This window comes from Lissotriton helveticus, chromosome 5_1, assembly GCF_964261635.1.
Source record: "Lissotriton helveticus chromosome 5_1, aLisHel1.1, whole genome shotgun sequence".
NCBI classification, from domain to species: Eukaryota; Metazoa; Chordata; class Amphibia; order Caudata; family Salamandridae; genus Lissotriton; species Lissotriton helveticus.
Genome location: NC_136065.1, coordinates 1748394441 through 1748414203, shown reverse-complemented (window position 1 = coordinate 1748414203; position 19763 = coordinate 1748394441).

Genomic DNA, 19763 nt, shown 5'->3' with positions numbered 1-19763 from the left:
TTTGGGTGGTGGTGTTTGGTCTGCAGCACTGTGTGACACTGACACATCAGGGGCCGGAGATGTGGATGTAGAAGTAGAAGTAGAAGCAGCATTCATCTGCGCAATGTCTTGTGGCATCGCTCCCATGATGAGGATCTGCAGGGCATGGAAGATCCCATCTACAGCTTTCTCGTGTGCAGGCTTGGTAGTCAGTCTTTGCACCTGCATCCGCTCCATGTTCTCCATAACCCTCTTTATGTTTCCCAAATCACGGATGACATCGCTGTAGTCACTCTGACTAGACAGTTGTTGTTGTCTCCGAGTCATGACTCCAGCGACGCCAGCCATGGATTGTTGGAGGGCATGGGGCGGACTGTGGGTATCCACTAGGGAGTGTAAGTGGTCCCTGATGGGACTTAGATACCCACATATGGCATCTAGTTTGGCTGCCATGATGTCGAACCCCACCCGCACCTGTTCAGCCAGCTCCTTCTGGCGGTCTAACTCACAGCATTGGAACACCATGTGTTCTTTGGTGAGGTGCTGGGAGCCAGACGTCGTGGTGGGTGCTTCATGCTGTGTGGTCTGTGCAGGGGGTGGGCTCACCTCGACGGTGCTGGGCTGCCCTGCTACTGGAGGTGGGATGCGGAGGGAGTCCGTGAACCATTGGAGTTCGTCTAGGTAGATGCCCTGGGGGTCGTCTCCATCATCACTGACGTGATGTAGGGTCTGCTCTGCAGGAGGTATTGTTTGTCCCTCTGCAATGTAAAAGGGAGATGCAGTTTCACAGTGTGTTTCATATATGTTAACGCATCGGCAAAGTTTACATACAGATTGCATGACAATGTACAATGTGACTGTTTGTGAGGAGATGCCTATTTGATGCGGGACAGTGGACATTTGTACTACATCACGGATGTGAGGTTGTACACGTACATTGTCATCTCACAGTTTTTTTCTCTGCTTTTATGGTGTATTTTCCCACATGACTCGTGAGACTTGCAGGTCTGTTGCGGAATTTTTTTATCGCATTTCTTAGACGTCACTTTAATTTTAACGCAGACATTTGGCTCGTTATCATGAGACTATTACATGGTACCACCGTGTTGTGAATACAATGTTAACACAACGCTATTTTCCCGTGATAGACTGTGATGTGAAAAGTTGCGTTAAGCTAATTTTGCGATAATTATCAAATGTTCTTGAGACTATCCCCCTTCATTTTTTCGAATGTTGATTGCAATGTTTCAGTATCTACAAAGCAAAATAAAAACATGGAAATGGTTTTCCTGGCATTACTAATCTCGTCATTTGAAGGGGTTTATTGCCACAAAAGAAGATCACAAAAATCCCTGCATTCGTTTAACCACAGAAGCTTTCTTTAGCACCAATTTCCTGTTTGTTTAAACCATCGCACTGCTGAAATCGGCTCTTGGACCTGTGTGTTAGATCCTGGACATTTCAGCGTAGCATATTGTCATGCTTACAGGGCATTGATATTAATGGAAAACACATATCCAGGAGCATTTTTGTATAATGAATTATTTTTTTTTTAAACTGATTTTATTTGTCAAATTGTGCATGTAGTGCAGGGCTCTACACACCAGAGACATCTGCATAATCAAACCATACAAACATAATGGCTTCGACTTTTTCGGGTGAGATCCAAAAATACATACAAACGAGAGGAATCCCCAACTGCCTCCCACCCCCACCCCTCCACCCCTCATCACACAAAGTCCCCATAGTCCTGTCCACAACTTGTATATATAACAGTAAAAATACACCCCCCTGGGCCCTCTGCATAGCATCCCCACAGACCGAATATGTACAAGCATATTACCCCAATAAATGGGCCTCTGCTACTGCTGGCAGGTCCAACCACAGGCCCCGGTAATCCACCCACCATTTCCAAATCTTGTAGTGCTTGCGTGGGCACCCCCTGGCGACAAAAATAGGTTGTTCCAGCCCCATACAGAAGTCTAACCCATTCTTCCATGCGGCCACCGATGGGGCCCGAGGCATCTACCAAGCCTTGGCGATGTCCCTTTTTGCTAATGTGATACCAAATTGCATGAGGTGCTGTTTGTAGACATTTCCCCCTATTCCCTCCATAACGTGAAGCGGGCCAGCTGCAGTGTACGGGGGAGCTCCCACCCCAGGACCTCCGAGAGACAGGCAAATACCCTCCTCCAAAAGCGGACCAGGGAAGGGCAATGCCAGACCGTATGGATGAATGTACCCTCCATTCGACCGCAGCGAAGACACTCAGGGGAAGCGATCAGCCCCGCCCGCCAAAAGCACACCCGAATAAAATAGATCCTGTGTAGATACTTGAACTGGACAAGGCAAAGTCGCATCGCTAGGGTCGCCCCCGCAGAGCCGCCATTGCCTCAGTCCAGTCCTCCTCCTCCACCGTGCCCACATGCCCTTCCCAGTTCCCCGAAGCTTCTGTAGTGTGGGGGAGCAATATAACCAGGGATTGATAAATCCAGGACATTTTTTTGGGCTTTTATATCTCCCATAAAGACTTTCGCCTCCAGTGGGCTGAATTCCGGGAGAGGCTGCAAGCCCTCTAAGCTAGGGGACAGGGCAAGTCAAAATTGAAGATAATGGTAGAACTGGGAATGTGGAATAAGGATTTCTTTCTGGAGGTTTTGAAAAGATTTAAGCATTTGGCCCCTCATAACATCGCCCAGGACTGAAATGCCAATGTCACCCCACCCCCGAAACCCTGCAGGGCCGCCAACTGGGGTAGGCGCCCATTAATCCAGAGGGGAGTTTCCCGAGTCAGTTTATTCCACCACCCCATTCGACGCAACGCCAGCCTCCAAATCAGGAACACTACCCGTGTAGCCAACGGCAGTGAGCCCCGCAACGGTGCTGAATAAAGAATTTCATGTAGTGAGTGATGCCCCATAAGCTGCTTCTCGAGCACATACGCCGTGTCGCCCCTATCACCATATCACCACTCATTAGGGACTAGCAAATGCGAGGCCTGGTAGTAGGAGAGAATGTCAGAGGACGCTAGCCCCCCACAGTAGGCGGACAGGAAGCATGTTCACAGAGCCACCTGCACCTTTCCCCCCTCCAATTGCCCAAGCACTGCATTCACGAGCTGGAACCATCGGGCTGGATCAGGTATGGGTGATTCTGTAGCTGATAGAGGAGCGCCACCATCTTAAATATCGCCAATCTGCCGTATGACAGGGGGACAGTTACGCTCCCAGGAGACTGCAGGCACATCTGAAAGAAACACGCCCAGATATTTTAGTCCCACCACCGCCAACTGAACCGAGGAAATCCACGTGCCCATCCCCGTCCGATCCCCCAGAACCCATAACGTGGACTTGCAGGGGGTTCATATAGAGTCCTGACGTCTCCCCAAAAATCTGCATGATGCACAGTAGCCACGGTCCCGTCCTGTCAACAGCTGTATGAAAGAAGAGAACATTGTCCGCATATAATGCGATCCTGTCGGACTGGACCGGAGCCCATTCAAATCTCGGGACCTGCGCATCAATGCGCACCCACGCAGCCAAAGGCTCCATAGCTCGGGCAAATAGATACAGAGACAGGGGACAACCCTGCTGCGTGCCCTGCCTGATAGAAAAGGTGGATGAGATTGCACCAGCCACCCGCACCGATGCACTCAGATCCATATATAGGAGTGCTAGAAGCGCGGGCCAAGGTTGAGTCTTCTCAGCAATGCAAATAAATACACCTAGCTCAGGGAGTTAAACACCCTGTCCATGTCAGCCAATAGGAGTGCCGCTGGTTCCCCCAACTGCAGAATAGTTGTCACCATCACGTGTGCTTGTCTAATGTTGTGTCGGGTCACCCTCAGGGGCTTGAACCCAGCCTGGTCAGGGTGTACAAGGGCAGAAATGTGGGTAGAAGATGATTGGCCAGCGCTTTGGCCAGAACTTTCACCTCCACATTTAAGAGGGAAATGGGGTGATACGAGGCATGTTGTTCCGGGGGCCTGCCTGGCTTATGGAACACCACTACCTCCGCATGCCTCCAGTCTGGGGGGAGCGAGCCCCTCTCCCGAGCCTCCTCCACTACCATTTGAAAATGAGGGGCCAACTACACAAAATAACATCTAAAGAATTCACTTGGGAACCCATTGCGTCCCGGCGCCTTCCCAGGGTTGAGTTCCCCTAGGACCAAGCCCAACTCCTCATCTGTCAGAGGTAGCTCCAACTGATCTCTCACCTCATCAATTTTGGGTGGTAAGTCAGCTATGAATTTTTCTATGGTGGCAGCTGACAAGCATTCCTTAGGAGTGTAAAGATCCGCATGATAAGCAGTGAAGCTCTCCGCTATGTCAGGGGGATCCGTAATTGGCTCTCCTGCCTGGCCCAAAATACCCGGCAGGGCCTGGGAATGGAAGTTGCCCTGGCAGAGTCGGTGTAGCATCTTGCTGGAGTTGTCCCCCCATTGGTAGACCCTGTTACGCGTCGCCAGCCAGGCTTGGCGGGCTTCGTCCAGCAGAAGGGCAGCATAGTTCTGTTGAGCCTGCAGTAGTTGCCTCCTAAGCTGGCCCCCGCCTCCTCCTGACTCCTACGTTCGAGTGCCTCTTGTCCACCTCTGCTTGGGACAGCTCCTCTCTGCGCTTCCTATGCGCTGCCGCGCACCAGGAAACATCTCCGCCCCTCAACATGGGTTTCAGTGCCTCCCACAAGGTCTCGGTGCTAGAAACGGACCCCACATTAGCAGTCAGATAATGGCCAATGACTTCGCTCATATGTGCCTCGTAATCATTGTCCTGTAGATGCCATACGGAGATGTGCCACCAGAACGGTTGCTTCCACCTACCCAGGTGGAGCTCGAGGGACACAGGGAATGATCCGAAAGGCCTTGGGCAGAATCTCCGCTGATACCACCCTGCCGACCACAGCACGGGGAACAAAGAGGTAGTTAATTCTGGAGAATAAATCATGGACCACCGATAGGTAGGTGAATTCCCTGCTAACACCGTGGAGGCGTCGCCATACATCGACCCAGTCAAGTCCTGTCACTAAAGAATGCAATTTTGTGGGATGACTACCCTCCGAGCCACCCCCAGCCCTCCATCGATCCCTGGCCAAATCCATGACATCGTTCCAGTCCCCACCAACCACAGGCAGCACATGTGGCATATCTTCCCATAGGGTAAGGAGCCTCTCTACCAGATTCCATTGCAAGGGGGGAGCATAGACACTACCCAACACTAGGGGGTCTTCCCTGTTCTTGCCACGGATAAACAAATAGTGCCCTTGTATGTCAGTCCACTGTTGTACATGAGTATATGGGACCCGGTGGTGTAGCAGGATCGCTACCCCCTGCAAACCCCTCGTAAAGCTGGAGTGAAATATCTGCTGAAACCCATACCGCTGTAGGCAGAGGGCCTTCGTATCCATGAGGTGTGTTTACTGTAGCTTAAGGATATCAGCCCCAGTCCGTTTGGCCTGTTGGAGTATGGCCCCGTGTTTAATTTTGTCCAGAGCACCACGCACATTCCAACTAAGAATGCGGATAGTACCTGGAGTCTCCTGCCTCTTACTGTGTATGCTAGCCATCTGATAGTGTATCCACCACTATAACAGTCATTAGGATGTGTTTGTGTATGTGTGGAGAGTAGCGGACCCTCAACGGAAGTACGATCTGTGAACATAAACAACTCCTACCCAAAAAAACGCCCCACCCTATACCTCAAAGAACATTGAAGCATCTGTTGTGGCGGGACTGGTCCTCGATCCCCAACAGGGACACGGGAGTCGCCCCGACCACTGGGTCCTCAACTTACAGCCCATATCACCTGGGCATGCCCCCCACCAGCACGAGCCTGACAGTGCAACCGACCCACATCAGGACTCCTCCGATTATCATTCAGTCGTCTAGGACTCTGTAGTTCTTTGCGGGCCCATAAATCAGTTTTCCAAAGTCTGTCACCCAGAAGTGCGGTCCCCCGAGAGGAACCGCCACAGGACAGGGAGCGCGGCCGAGATCGTGACCGTCTGATACCCTTCTGCTGCTCCCGGGGACCTCTCTGGGACATCTCGTTTGATGAGGAGTCAGATTCGCTGACGGTGTGTGTGCTCTCAACCGAACAGTTCATCCGTCCATTTGAAGACCTCTTCCGGGGTATCGAAGAAGTGTGTGCCGAAGCGATACATAACCCGCAGGCGGGCAGGAAACAGGAGAGCATAGGGAAACTTCTGGTCCCTCAGGCGGGCCTTCGCTGCCATGAACGATTCTCGCTGTTGCTGCACCTGCCGCGTGTAGTCAGGAAAGATAAGAATGCGTACATTGTTATAGAGCAGGGGTTCCTTGGCCCGGGCCTACTTCAATTTTGCGTTACGATCGATATCGTTCAATAGCTTTGCTATAACTGGCCGCGGGCAAGCCCCCGGCAGGGGTTTCTGCATGAGCGGCCTATGAGCCCACTCCACAAGAAAGCAACGGGACATGGCCTCCGGAGGGAGCTAGCTCTCCAGCCACTGCGTGAGGAAGCGTTCCATGTTGCCCTCCTCGCAACCCTCCGGAAACCCAACAAATTGAAGATTATTGCGTCGGGCCCGTCCCTGCGTGCCTTCCACTCGCAGCGCAAGTCCCTTTTTAGCAGACTCCATTACCGCCACCTTCTGCTTCAGTGAAGCAACATCGTCCTCCACTCCAAGGTCTCAGCTTCGGTGATGCGTGACACTGCATTGTGCAAATCCTACCACATGACATCTGATCCAACTGCTCCAATTTTCTCTTCTAAAATGTCCCTGGATTGGGTGATAGCAGCCATGAGTGCTGCATTATCAGGCATAGCCCCCGGCTGACATCCGGATGCCCCAATAGCCGCTCTAGGACCAGTGAATTTGTCTATGGGCCTTGCTTGGCCGGGCCACTACTCTTTTATCCCTTGTCATGGCCGCCCTCTGGACTCCCCACGCAAGCCTGGAAAGAACCAGGAAAGGGGTGAGAGTGGAAATCGCCCATTGGGGAGCTCCCGCTGTCTGATCTGACCGCCGAACAGGAGCCTGTAAGGAGCTGACACTGGACTGGGGCCAATAAGCCGTCCAAGGGGCCACACTGTGCCAGACCCCGTCAGAGGCCCCCAGTGGTGGTCCGACCGACAACCGCAGCGACGGCGCCCTGGGTCAGAATGAGGGGTCCTCACACGCCTGTAGTCCCCCGAGTCAGCAGCCTCCGCAAGGCACGCTTTCCCAAACTGCACACTCCCCGAGCGTGTGCCTATGACCACCAGTCTCAAGAACCCAAGGGGCAGTTTCAGGAACCCAAGGGGCACCATGTGGTCCAACTGACCACTGAGCCCCCCTAAATGTTCTGGAGGATTTATAGGGAGGGAGAAGGCCTGCATACACCGACCCCCTACCACTCGCTTGGCCACCTCTGCAGTGGCCCGATACCGCCCCTGATCTACTGTTGCAGTGCAGGCAGAGGGGGAGGGTATCAAGGAATGCAGGTCAGGCCGTATCAGATCCATGGGCCGCCCGCGCTGCCAGCCACCAACGCTGATGAAGAGATCACCACCAGAGTAGCATGGAGTGGACATGTCCCAATAGCCAGGAGACTGCCTGCCCACGTACAGCAACTCCCACTCCCCAATGCCGCACCTCACCTCTGCGACCCGATCCAGCCACCTAGCCCAGTCGGACTCTGCCTCAGGTTGCGTCAGGGAGCGGCAGTCGATTTCCCGCCAGCTGCCTCTGCTCACCAACCAATTCCTGGGCACTCCGCTCCGCTCCCTCGCTGGCACATGTTCGCCGAGGCCGCCACCCTCTCTCCGGCTACCTCCAGCAATCCTGTGCGCAACATCCCGGTACCACTGCTGGCAGCTAGGCCGCGCCCCTCCAGGCCCAGCACCAGCCGAGGTTCGACTACACCTCCACGAACCGCCACAGGCGCCCCAAACCTACACCGGGCGATGCTACAGATATCCCAAGGCTGCAGAGTCGTCGTAATGGTCACATGAGCATTAGGGAGTCAGGATAACTGAAGGATGTATGGCGGGCTGGACAGAGCAGGGTCACCACACGTCTGCCATGCTGGCTTGCCAAGACACGCCCCCTTGTATAATGAATTTTGTAGCTAATAAATAATTAACGTATTCTGCTTGCTGGGCAGATTGTTCATTAGCTGGCTGGTGTGAAATTTTAATTAAAATGGTGTAATTAGCGGATCACTGACAAAATATCGAGGAGAAGAATATAGAGCTTCCACAATATCGAGGTAAAAATATCGATTGACAGAATATCGGCTTCCTATCTACAAACAGGTAAGTACAAAAATATTGAATCCTAAATATTATTAATAATATAATTTTTGTACAAAACAATATGGACAGTGGACCACTTTTACACACTAAAAGCACCAACCCACATATCCCCAATATCTATATATACTTTTCTTTCGAATTGCGTGCAATTTTCAAATACTCCCTGTCCTGAGAGTATATCCCAAATCCTTGGGAAAAATCAGCACCGCTCAAGAATTTGGATCTCCACCATATGTGGGTGATAAAGTCTGTAGTCAAGAATTATTAATAATATAGTTTGCTAAAATATCGACATTTTTGAATGTCTTAAAAGTAATATATAATTAACTAAATAATCAATATAATTAAGTAAAACATACTTAAAAATTATTTTAAAAGGATACAATTAATATATGTAATGTAAAAAAAATAAACATGCATTTTTATATATATATCTATTAACTTAATAATATTACAAAATAATAAACTTTTTTAGTTATAAAAATGTTCAAACATAATTTAAAATATAATTACACATATATATATAAATAAACCTGTAATATAAATATAAAATAAATTATATATAATTAGTTAAAACATTAAAAGAAATATATATTTTTTAAATAATATTTTACACTACATTAAATATAACAATATTGAAAACGTTGCATAGCATAGGGGATAAAATTACTATTCCCACTCCAGCGAGTGGTACAGTAGGGAAAGTGTTGGATAGCGGGTGGATTAAAGTTACTATTCCAACTCCAACGAGTGCAACAGTAGGGAAAGTGATGGATAGCGGAGGGTAAAAATTACTATTCCCACTCCAGTAAGTGCAACAGTAGTGAAAGTGTGGGATAGCGAGTGGGTAAAAATTACTATTCCCACTCCAGTGAGTGCAACAGAAGGGAAAGTGTTGGTTAGCAGGAGGGTAAAAATTATTATTATTATTATTCCCGCTCCAGTGAATGCAACAGTAGGGAAAGTGCTGGATAGCGGGTGGGTAAAAATTACTATTCCCACTCCAGTGAGTGCAACAGTAGCGAAATGTTAAATAGCGGTTGTATGACTTTACAACACATTCTGTTGCAACGCATGCCTTTACAACGCATGCATTACAACACGAATGCCATTACCACTCACAACCTTTACCTCGAAAATCCCTTTACCACGCATTCCTTTACAACGATTTTCGTAGTAAAATCATGCATGGTAAGTGCATATTCATGGTAAAGGTTATCTCAGACCCCTGGCCCAATTCCTATAACTGTTCTGTTACGCCCTTTACCCTCCATTTATCATTTTTATTTTTTTAATTACACCTCCCCTGTTCCTCTGCGTGTCCCCCTAACCCCCAGCCCCTAATTCTTCTTAGAAATACCCCTACCCGGAACCCTTTTAATGTTGCCCTTCATGATTCCTCCACCACCAAACCCTTCTAACAAATACCCCTCCCCTGCCCTTAACCCTAAATTCGGGCCCCTGCATGACACAACCCACTCAGTCCTTTTTAGGTCTCGGCATCGAGACCTATTGCTGCCGAGTTCGGTCTCAAGGGAGACAGATCTGGGCACGCGCGTAGATTTAACATCGTGGACGCGCATGCCCAGCCTCCCGGCGCCGTGCACATCTCCTGTCTGTCCCACATTCACACAGTGCCTCTCTCAATCACGCATGCAGCCCCCCCTGAACACACACACAGACACGCACATGCACATATACACACATACACATACATACATACATACACACACACACACACCCGCCCCCCCTACAACTAAACCCCACTCACCGCATCGACGTCCTCAGTCGCCCCTCCTGACTTCTGCAGTCACCGTGAGACAGCCGTGACGCTCCCGAACTTCCGGTTTCGGGACGTGCACGTTCACGGCTTGTTTAAGATTGGGCTTTGGCTGCACGCTGGCCTGTTGAATGTTTCCTGCAGAGGGCAGTGTGGTACCTTCGTTAAGAGACGAAATTTCACCGCAAGTTCAACTATTAGTCGTCATTATACTCAAGGTCGGAGTTGTAGACCGGGGTCCTATCATAGCACGATAACTGGGTAGGTACTGTCAGGTGACGATTACCTGTCCTCCTTTAATTTGACTGGCAAGGCGCACACACTTCTGCGTAGGCTTCTTACTTCTTATGGTAGAGTATTGGCACTTTTATGAAGCAACAGGTTACCTGTTACAGTGCCAGTACCTACTTTGTACCAGTAGTTGATAGCGGGTCCACAGCACTTACTTTAGGGAGACGATTCTCTGATAGCAAAGCCGTCAGGGTGGTGTTACAGCACCCCCAAAATAAGCATGCTGGATTTCTGAAAGTGAATGAACGCTAAACATGCCTTTACATTTAGCTTTTATCTTGTTGCATTTGCAAAGCAATCAAAGATAGGGATCAAATGTCAGGTTATGTCTTCTGACAAAATGCTTCTCATTTTTGTAAAAGGGATATTGATTTGTACTTTTCATCTTATGACTGCAAAGTTAAAAGATTTTATAAAGTGACCTATGTCACAATATTGCTGTGGTATAGGGAGTATGAAATGAAAGGCGGTAGGGTGCCCATTTTTTTCCTAACTTGCAACAAGATTTAAGTATCTGTAAATGGACTGTACCATTATTTCACGATACACTAGCAGCAAGGAAAGCTCAAATGAGGCACATTTTTATAGTTGTGAAGTGTGATGGAACAAAGATTTTAATATGATCAAAAAGAACCGAGACACTTGGTGATACGCAAATGATGAATATACACTGAAACCCGTTTTCCACTATTATCATTTGTGCTTTATATATGGTTTTATCAATACAACTGTACGTCTGTGCAAATTTATTGGTCATTTCAATTGAAAATGTGATGTCTGTAAATGACACTGAGCAGATACACCATTCTTTAGTAATACATTTACGAAAGTGTCCTCCAAATGACTCCCCACCCCTCACACAAAGTACACCTTACCTCTACCCTGCTGAATGGGTGTGACCGATTTGTTACACTTGTTTTATTAGGTCTCGGCAGCGAGACCTATTGTTGTTAAAATGCCTCCCAAGGGAGACAGACAGGTGCACGAGCCGCTTAGGGTATGTGGACGCGCTTTGCGCGCATGCGCACACACACAGCGTTACTGAAGGCCAAAGGCACTCACAAACACGCATACACACAGCATACACACACAGGCGCACACACACACCGCCGCCGCCCCCCCCCACACACACACACGCCGCCGCCTCCCCCCCACAATTAAGCCCCACTTACCGCATCAGCGGCCTCAGCCGCCACTCCTGACGTCTGCTGCCACCGCGGGGGCTTCTCGCATAAGAATGCAGAACTGGATGAGATCCCTCGACTCTGGGAGCACCCTGCAGATCCAAAGCGTCCGCCATCCATGAGGTCGCTGTAACTGCGGCCTGCATCGGGCCTCGGGCCGGTCCATCGTCCTCTCAGGCAGGGGCTGCGCACTGCTGTGCACGTGTGCACGCCCCTGGCGACGTGCGCGCCCCTGGCGACCTTCACGCCTTCTGCGCTCACTTCATCCCTATGTGAGTCAGAAGGTGAGTGTGAGTGCAGAGCGCGCAGAGTGCAGAGTGTGAAGTAGTGAGTGCAGAGTGAGTGTGCAGAGTGTGAGTGCAGAGTGAGTGTGCAGAGTGCAGAGTAGTGAGTGCAGAGTGCAGAGTGTGAGTGCAGAGTGAGTGTGAAGAGTGAGTGTGCAGAGTGCAGAGTAGTGAGTGCAGAGTAGTGAGTGCAGAGTATTGAGTGCAGAGTAGTGAGTGCAGAGTGCAGAGTAGTGAGTGCAGAGTGTGAGTGTGCAGAGTGCAGAGTAGTGAGTGCAGAGTGCAGAGTGCAGAGTAGTGAGTGCAGAGTAGTGAGTGCAGAGTGCAGAGTAGTGAGTGCAGAGTAAAGAGTGCAGAGTGCAGAGTAGTGAGTGCAGAGTGAGTGTGCAGAGTGTGAGTGCAGAGCGAGGTGCAGAGTGCAGAGTGAGTGTGAAGAGTACAGAGTAGTGAGTGCAGAGTAGTGAGTGTAGAGTAGTGAGTGCAGAGTAGTGAGTGCAGAGTAGTGAGTGTGCAGAGTAGTGAGTGCGCAGAGTGTGAGTGCAGAGTGTGAGTGCAGAGTGCAGAGTGAGTGTGCAGAGTAGTGAGTGTGCTGAGTGAGTGTGCAGAGTAGTGAGTGCAGAGTAGTGAGTGTGTAGAGTAGTGAGTGCAGAGTAGTGAGTGCAGAGTGCCGAGTAGTCAGTGCAGAGTGCAGAGTTGTGAGTGCAGAGTTGTGAGTGCAGAGTAGTAAGTGCAGAGTAGTGAGTGCAGAGTAGTGAGTGCAGAGTAGTGAGTGCAGAGTTGTGAGTGCAGAGTTGTGAGTGCAGAGTGCAGAGTAGTGAGTGCAGAGTAGTGAGTACAGAGTGCAGAGTGCAGAGTGCTGAGTAGTGAGTGCAGAGTAGTGAGTACAGAGTGCAGAGTAGTGAGTGCAGAGTACAGAGTAGTGAGTGCAGAGTGGTGAGGGCAGAGTGGTGAGTGTAGAGTGGTGAGTGCAGATTAGTGAGTGCAGAGTAGTGAGTACAGAGTGCAGAGTAGTGAGTGCAGATTGCAGTGTAGTGAGTGCAGAGTAGTGAGTGCAGAGTGCAGAGTAGTGAGTGCAGAGATCAGAGTAGTGAGTGCAGAGTGCAGAGTAGTGAGTGCAGAGTACAGAGTAGTGAGTGCCCCTGGCGACCTTCACGCCTTCTGCGCTCACTTCATCCCTATGTGAGTCAGAAGGTGAGTGTGAGTGCAGAGCGCGCAGAGTGCAGAGTGTGAAGTAGTGAGTGCAGAGTGAGTGTGCAGAGTGTGAGTGCAGAGTGAGTGTGCAGAGTGCAGAGTAGTGAGTGCAGAGTGCAGAGTGTGAGTGCAGAGTGAGTGTGAAGAGTGAGTGTGCAGAGTGCAGAGTAGTGAGTGCAGAGTATTGAGTGCAGAGTAGTGAGTGCAGAGTGCAGAGTAGTGAGTGCAGAGTGTGAGTGTGCAGAGTGCAGAGTAGTGAGTGCAGAGTGCAGAGTACAGAGTAGTGAGTGCAGAGTAGTGAGTGCAGAGTGCAGAGTAGTGAGTGCAGAGTAAAGAGTGCAGAGTGCAGAGTAGTGAGTGCAGAGTGAGTGTGCAGAGTGTGAGTGCAGAGCGAGGTGCAGAGTGCAGAGTGAGTGTGCAGAGTACAGAGTAGTGAGTGCAGAGTAGTGAGTGTAGAGTAGTGAGTGCAGAGTAGTGAGTGCAGAGTAGTGAGTGTGCAGAGTAGTGAGTGCGCAGAGTGTGAGTGCAGAGTGTGAGTGCAGAGTGCAGAGTGAGTGTGCAGAGTAGTGAGTATGCTGAGTGAGTGTGCAGAGTAGTGAGTGCAGAGTAGTGAGTGTGTAGAGTAGTGAGTGCAGAGTAGTGAGTGCAGAGTGCCGAGTAGTCAGTGCAGAGTGCAGAGTTGTGAGTGCAGAGTTGTGAGTGCAGAGTAGTAAGTGCAGAGTAGTGAGTGCAGAGTAGTGAGTGCAGAGTAGTGAGTGCAGAGTTGTGAGTGCAGAGTTGTGAGTGCAGAGTGCAGAGTAGTGAGTGCAGAGTAGTGAGTGCAGAGTAGTGAGTGCAGAGTAGTGAGTGCAGAGTGCAGAGTGCAGAGTGCTGAGTAGTGAGTGCAGAGTAGTGAGTGCGGAGTGCAGAGTAGTGAGTGCAGAGTACAGAGTAGTGAGTGCAGAGTGGTGAGGGCAGAGTGGTGAGTGTAGAGTGGTGAGTGCAGATTAGTGAGTGCAGAGTAGTGAGTACAGAGTGCAGAGTAGTGAGTGCAGATTGCAGTGTAGTGAGTGCAGAGTAGTGAGTGCAGAGTGCAGAGTAGTGAGTGCAGAGATCAGAGTAGTGAGTGCAGAGTGCAGAGTAGTGAGTGCAGAGTACAGAGTAGTGAGTGCAGAGTGGTGAGTGCAGAGTGGTGAGTGCAGAGTGGTGAGTGCAGAGTGGTGAGTGCAGAGTAGTGAGTGCAGAGTAGTGAGTGCAGCGTGTAAAGTAGTGAGTGCAGAGTAGTGAGTGGTGAGTGCAGAGTGGTGAGTGCAGAGTGGTGAGTGCAGAGTGGTGAGTGCAGAGTGGTGAGTGCAGAGTGGTGAGTGCAGAGTAGTGAGTGCAGAGTACAGAGTGCAGAGTGTGAGTACAGAGTGCAGAGTGTGAGTGCAGAGTGAGTGTGCAGAGTGCAGAGTGAGTGTGCAGAGTGCAGAGTAGTGAGTGCAGAGTAGTGAGTGCAGAGTAGTGAGTGCAGAGTAGTGAGTGCAGAGTGGTGAGTGCAGAGTGCAGAGTAGTGAGTGCAGAGTGCAGAGTAGTGAGTGCAGAGTGCAGAGTAGTGAGTGCAGAGTGGTGAGTGCAGAGTGGTGAGTGCAGAGTGGTGAGTGCAGAGTGGTGAGTGCAGAGTAGTGAGTGCAGAGTGCAGAGTAGTGAGTGCAGAGTGCAGAGTAGTGAGTGCAGAGTGCAGAGTAGTGGGTGCAGACTGCAGAGTAGTGAGTGCAGAGTAGTGAGTGCAGAGTAGTGAGTGCAGAGTGGAGACTGCAGAGTGGTGAGTGCAGAGTGCAGAGTAGTGAGTGCAGAGTGCAGAGTAGTGAGTGCAGAGTGGTGAGTGTAGAGTGCAGAGTAGTGAGTGCAGAGTGGTGAGTGCAGAGTAATGAGTGCAGAGTAGTGAGTGCAGAGTAGTGAGTGCAGAGTAGTGAGTGCAGATTAGTGAGTGCAGAGTGCAGAGTAGTGAGTGCAGAGTAGTGAGTGCAGAGTAGTGAGTGAAGAGTGGTGAGTGCAGAGTGCAGAGTAGTGAGTGCAGAGTGGTGAGTGCAGAGTGCAGAGTAGTGAGTGCAGAGTAGTGAGTGCAGAGTGCAGAGTAGTGAGTGCAGACTGCAGAGTAGTGAGTGAGTGCAGAGTAGTGAGTGCAGAGTAGTGAGTGCAGAGTGGAGACTGCAGAGTGGTGAGTGCAGAGTGCAGAGTAGTGAGTGCAGAGTGCAGAGTAGTGAGTGCAGAGTGGTGAGTGTAGAGTGCAGATTAGTGAGTGTAGAGTGCAGAGTAGTGAGTACAGAGTGCAGAGTAGTGAGTGCAGAGTGCAGTGTAGTGAGTGCAGAGTAGTGAGTGCAGAGTGCAGAGTAGTGAGTGCAGAGTACGGAATAGTGAGTACAGAGTGGTGAGTGCAGAGTGGTGAGTGCAGAGTGGTGAGTGCAGAGTGGTGAGTGCAGAGTAGTGAGTGCAGAGTAGTGAGTGCAGAGTGTAGAGTAGTGAGTGCAGAGTAGTGAGTGCTGAGTGCAGAGTGGTGAGTGTAGAGTGGTGAGTGCAGAGTGGTGAGTGCAGAGTACAGAGTGCAGAGTGTGAGTACAGAGTGCAGAGTGTGAGTGCAGAGTGAGAGTGCAGAGTGAGTGTGCAGAGTGCAGAGTAGTGAGTGCAGAGTAGTGAGTGCAGAGTAGTGAGTGCAGAGTGCAGAGTAGTGAGTGCAGAGTGCAGAGTAGTGAGTGCAGAGTGCAGAGTAGTGAATGCATAGTGGTGAGTGCAGAGTGGTGAGTGCAGAGTGGTGAGTGCAGAGTGGTGAGTGCAGAGTAGTGAGTGCAGAGTGCAGAGTAGTGAGTGCAGAGTGCAGAGTAGTGAGTGCAGAGTAGTGAGTGCAGAGTGCAGGGTAGTGAGTGCAGACTGCAGAGTAGTGCGTGCAGAGTAGTGAGTGCAGAGTAGTGAGTGCAGAGTAGTGAGTGCAGAGTGGAGACTGCAGAGTGGTGAGTGCAGAGTGCAGAGTAGTGAGTGCAGAGTGCAGAGTAGTGAGTGCAGAGTGGTGAGTGCAGAGTGCAGATTAGTGAGTGCAGAGTAGTGAGTGCAGAGTAGTGAGTGCAGAGTTGTGAGTACAGAGTGCAGAGTAGTGAGTGCAGAGTGCAGTGTAGTGAGTGCAAAGTAGTGAGTGCAGAGTGCAGAGTAGTGAGTGCAGAGATCAGAGTAGTGAGTGCAGAGTGCAGAGTAGTGAGTGCAGAGTACAGAGTAGTGAGTGCAGAGTGGTGAGTGCAGAGTGATGAGTGCAGAGTGGTGAGTGCAGAGTAGTGAGTGCAGAGTGCAGAGTAGTGAGTGCAGAGTGCAGAGTAGTGAGTGCAGATTGCAGAGTAGTGAGTGCAGAGTGGTGAGTGCAGAGTGGTGAGTGCAGAGTGGTGAGTACAGAGTGGTGAGTGCAGAGTGGTGAGTGCAGAGTAGTGAGTGCAGAGTGCAGAGTAGTGAGTGCAGAGTGCAGAGTAGTGAGTGCAGAGTGCAGAGTGGTGAGTGTAGAGTGGTGAGTGCAGAGTGGTGAGTGCAGAGTACAGAGTGCAGAGTGTGAGTACAGAGTGCAGAGTGTGAGTGCAGAGTGAGAGTGCAGAGTGAGTGTGCAGAGTGCAGAGTAGTGAGTGCAGAGTAGTGAGTGCAGAGTAGTGAGTGCAGAGTGCAGAGTAGTGAGTGCAGAGTGCAGAGTAGTGAGTGCAGAGTGCAGAGTAGTGAATGCATAGTGGTGAGTGCAGAGTGGTGAGTGCAGAGTGGTGAGTGCAGAGTGGTGAGTGCAGAGTAGTGAGTGCAGAGTGCAGAGTAGTGAGTGCAGAGTGCAGAGTAGTGAGTGCAGAGTAGTGAGTGCAGAGTGCAGGGTAGTGAGTGCAGACTGCAGAGTAGTGCGTGCAGAGTAGTGAGTGCAGAGTAGTGAGTGCAGAGTAGTGAGTGCAGAGTGGAGACTGCAGAGTGGTGAGTGCAGAGTGCAGAGTAGTGAGTGCAGAGTGCAGAGTAGTGAGTGCAGAGTGGTGAGTGCAGAGTGCAGATTAGTGAGTGCAGAGTAGTGAGTGCAGAGTAGTGAGTGCAGAGTTGTGAGTACAGAGTGCAGAGTAGTGAGTGCAGAGTGCAGTGTAGTGAGTGCAAAGTAGTGAGTGCAGAGTGCAGAGTAGTGAGTGCAGAGATCAGAGTAGTGAGTGCAGAGTGCAGAGTAGTGAGTGCAGAGTACAGAGTAGTGAGTGCAGAGTGGTGAGTGCAGAGTGATGAGTGCAGAGTGGTGAGTGCAGAGTAGTGAGTGCAGAGTGCAGAGTAGTCAGTGCAGAGTGCAGAGTAGTGAGTGCAGATTGCAGAGTAGTGAGTGCAGAGTGGTGAGTGCAGAGTGGTGAGTGCAGAGTGGTGAGTACAGAGTGGTGAGTGCAGAGTGGTGAGTGCAGAGTAGTGAGTGCAGAGTGCAGAGTAGTGAGTGCAGAGTGCAGAGTAGTGAGTGCAGAGTGCAGAGTAGTGAGTGCAGACTGCAGAGTAGTGAGTGCAGAGTAGTGAGTGCAGAGTAGTGAGTGCAGAGTAGTGAGTGCAGAGTGGAGACTGCAGAGTGGTTAGTGCAGAGTGCAGAGTAGTGAGTGCAGAGTGCAGAGTAGTGAGTGCAGAGTGGTGAGTGCAGAGTGCAGATTAGTGAGTGCAGAGTAGTGAGTGCAGAGTAGTGAGTGCAGAGTAGTGAGTGCAGAGTAGTGAGTGTGTAGAGTAGTGAGTGCAGAGTGCAGAGTAGTGAGTGCAGAGTAGTGAGTGCAGAGTAGTGAGTGCAGAGTGCAGAGTAGTGCGTGCAGAGTAGTGAGTGCAGAGTAGTGAGTGTAGAGTAGTGAGTGCAGAGTAGTGAGTGTGTAGAGTAGTGAGTGCAGAGCAGTGAGTGCAGAGTAGTGAGTGCAGAGTAGTGAGTGCAAAATGAGTGTGCAGAGTAGTGAGTGCAGAGTAGTGAGTCCAGAGTAGTGAGTGCAGAGTGAGTGTGCAGAGTGCAGAGTAGTGAGTGCAGAGTACAGAGTGCAGAGTGTGAGTGCAGAGTGAGTGTGCAGAGTGCAGAGTGAGTATGCAGAGTGCAGAGTAGTGAGTGCAGAGTGCCGAGTAGTCAGTGCAGAGTGCAGAGTAGTGAGTGCAGAGTGCACAGTAGTGAGTGCAGAGTGCAGAGTAGTGAGTGCAGAGTGCAGAGTAGTGAGTGCAGAGTAGTGAGTGCAGAGTGCAGAGTAGTGAGTGCAGAGTGCAGAGTAGTGAGTGCAGAGTAGTGAGTGCAGAGTGGTGAGTGCAGAGTAATGAGTGCAGAGTAGTGAGTGCAGAGTAGTGAGTGCAGAGTAGTGAGTGCAGAGTAGTGAGTGCAGAGTGCAGAGTAGTGAGTGCAGAGTAGTGAGTGCAGAGTAGTGAGTGAAGAGTGGTGAGTGCAGAGTGCAGAATAGTGAGTGCAGAGTGCAGAGTAGTGAGTGCAGAGTGGTGAGTGCAGAGTAGTGAGTGCAGAGTGCAGAGTAGTGAGTGCAGAGTGGTGAGTGCAGAGTGCAGAGTGGTGAGTGCAGAGTGGTGAGTGCAGAGTGCAGAGTAGTGAGTGCAGAGTAGTTAGTGCAGAGTAGTGAGTGCAGAGTAGTGAGTACAGAGTAGTGAGTGCAGAGTGGTGAGGGCAGAGTGGTGAGTGCAGAGTAGTGAGTGCAGAGTGCAGAGTAGTGAGTGCAGAGTGCAGAGTGCAGAGTAGTGAGTGCAGAATAGTGAGTGCGGAGTGGTGATTACAGAGTAGTGAGTGCAGAGTGGTGAGTGCAGAGTGGTGAGTAGTGAGTGCAGAGTAGTGAGTGCAGAGTAGTGAGTGTGTAGAGTAGTGAGTGCAGAGTGCAGAGTAGTGAGTGCAGAGTGCAGAGTAGTGAGTGCAGAGTAGTGAGTGCAGAGTAGTGAGTGCAGAGTAGTGAGTGCATAGTGCAGAGTAGTGTGTGCAGAGTAGTGAGTGCAGAGTGGTGAGTGCAGAGTGCAGAGTAGTGAGTGCAGAGTGGTGAGTGCAGAGTGCAGAGTAGTGAGTGCAGAGTGCAGAGTAGTGAGTGCAGAGTGCAGAGTAGTGAGTGCAGCGTGCAGAGTAGTGAGTGCAAAGTGCAGAGTAGTGAGTGCAGAGTGGTGAGTGCAGAGTGCAGATTAGTGAGTGCAGAGTAGTGAGTGCAGAGTAGTGAGTGCAGAGTAGTGAGTGCAGAGTGCAGAGTAGTGAGTGCAGAGTGCAGAGTAGTGAGTGCAGAGTGGTGAGTGCAGAGTAGTGAGTGCAGAGTAGTGAGTGCAGAGTGGAGACTGCAGAGTGGTTAGTGCAGAGTGCAGAGTAGTGAGTGCAGAGTGCAGAGTAGTGAGTGCAGAGTGGTGAGTGCAGAGTGCAGATTAGTGAGTGCAGAGTGGTGAGTGCAGAGTGGTGAGTAGTGAGTGCAGAGTAGTGAGTGCAGAGTAGTGAGTGTGTAGAGTAGTGAGTGCAGAGTAGTGAGTGCAGAGTGCAGAGTAGTGAGTGCAGAGTAGTGAGTGCAGAGTAGTGAGTGCATAGTGCAGAGTAGTGTGTGCAGAGTAGTGAGTGCAGAGTGGTGAGTGCAGAGTGCAGAGTAGTGAGTGCAGAGTGGTGAGTGCAGAGTGCAGAGTAGTGAGTGCAGAGTGCAGAGTAGTGAGTGCAGAGTGCAGAGTAGTGAGTGCAGCGTGCAGAGTAGTGAGTGCAAAGTGCAGAGTAGTGAGTGCAGAGTGGTGAGTGCAGAGTGCAGATTAGTGAGTGCAGAGTAGTGAGTGCAGAGTAGTGAGTGCAGAGTAGTGAGTGCAGAGTGCAGAGT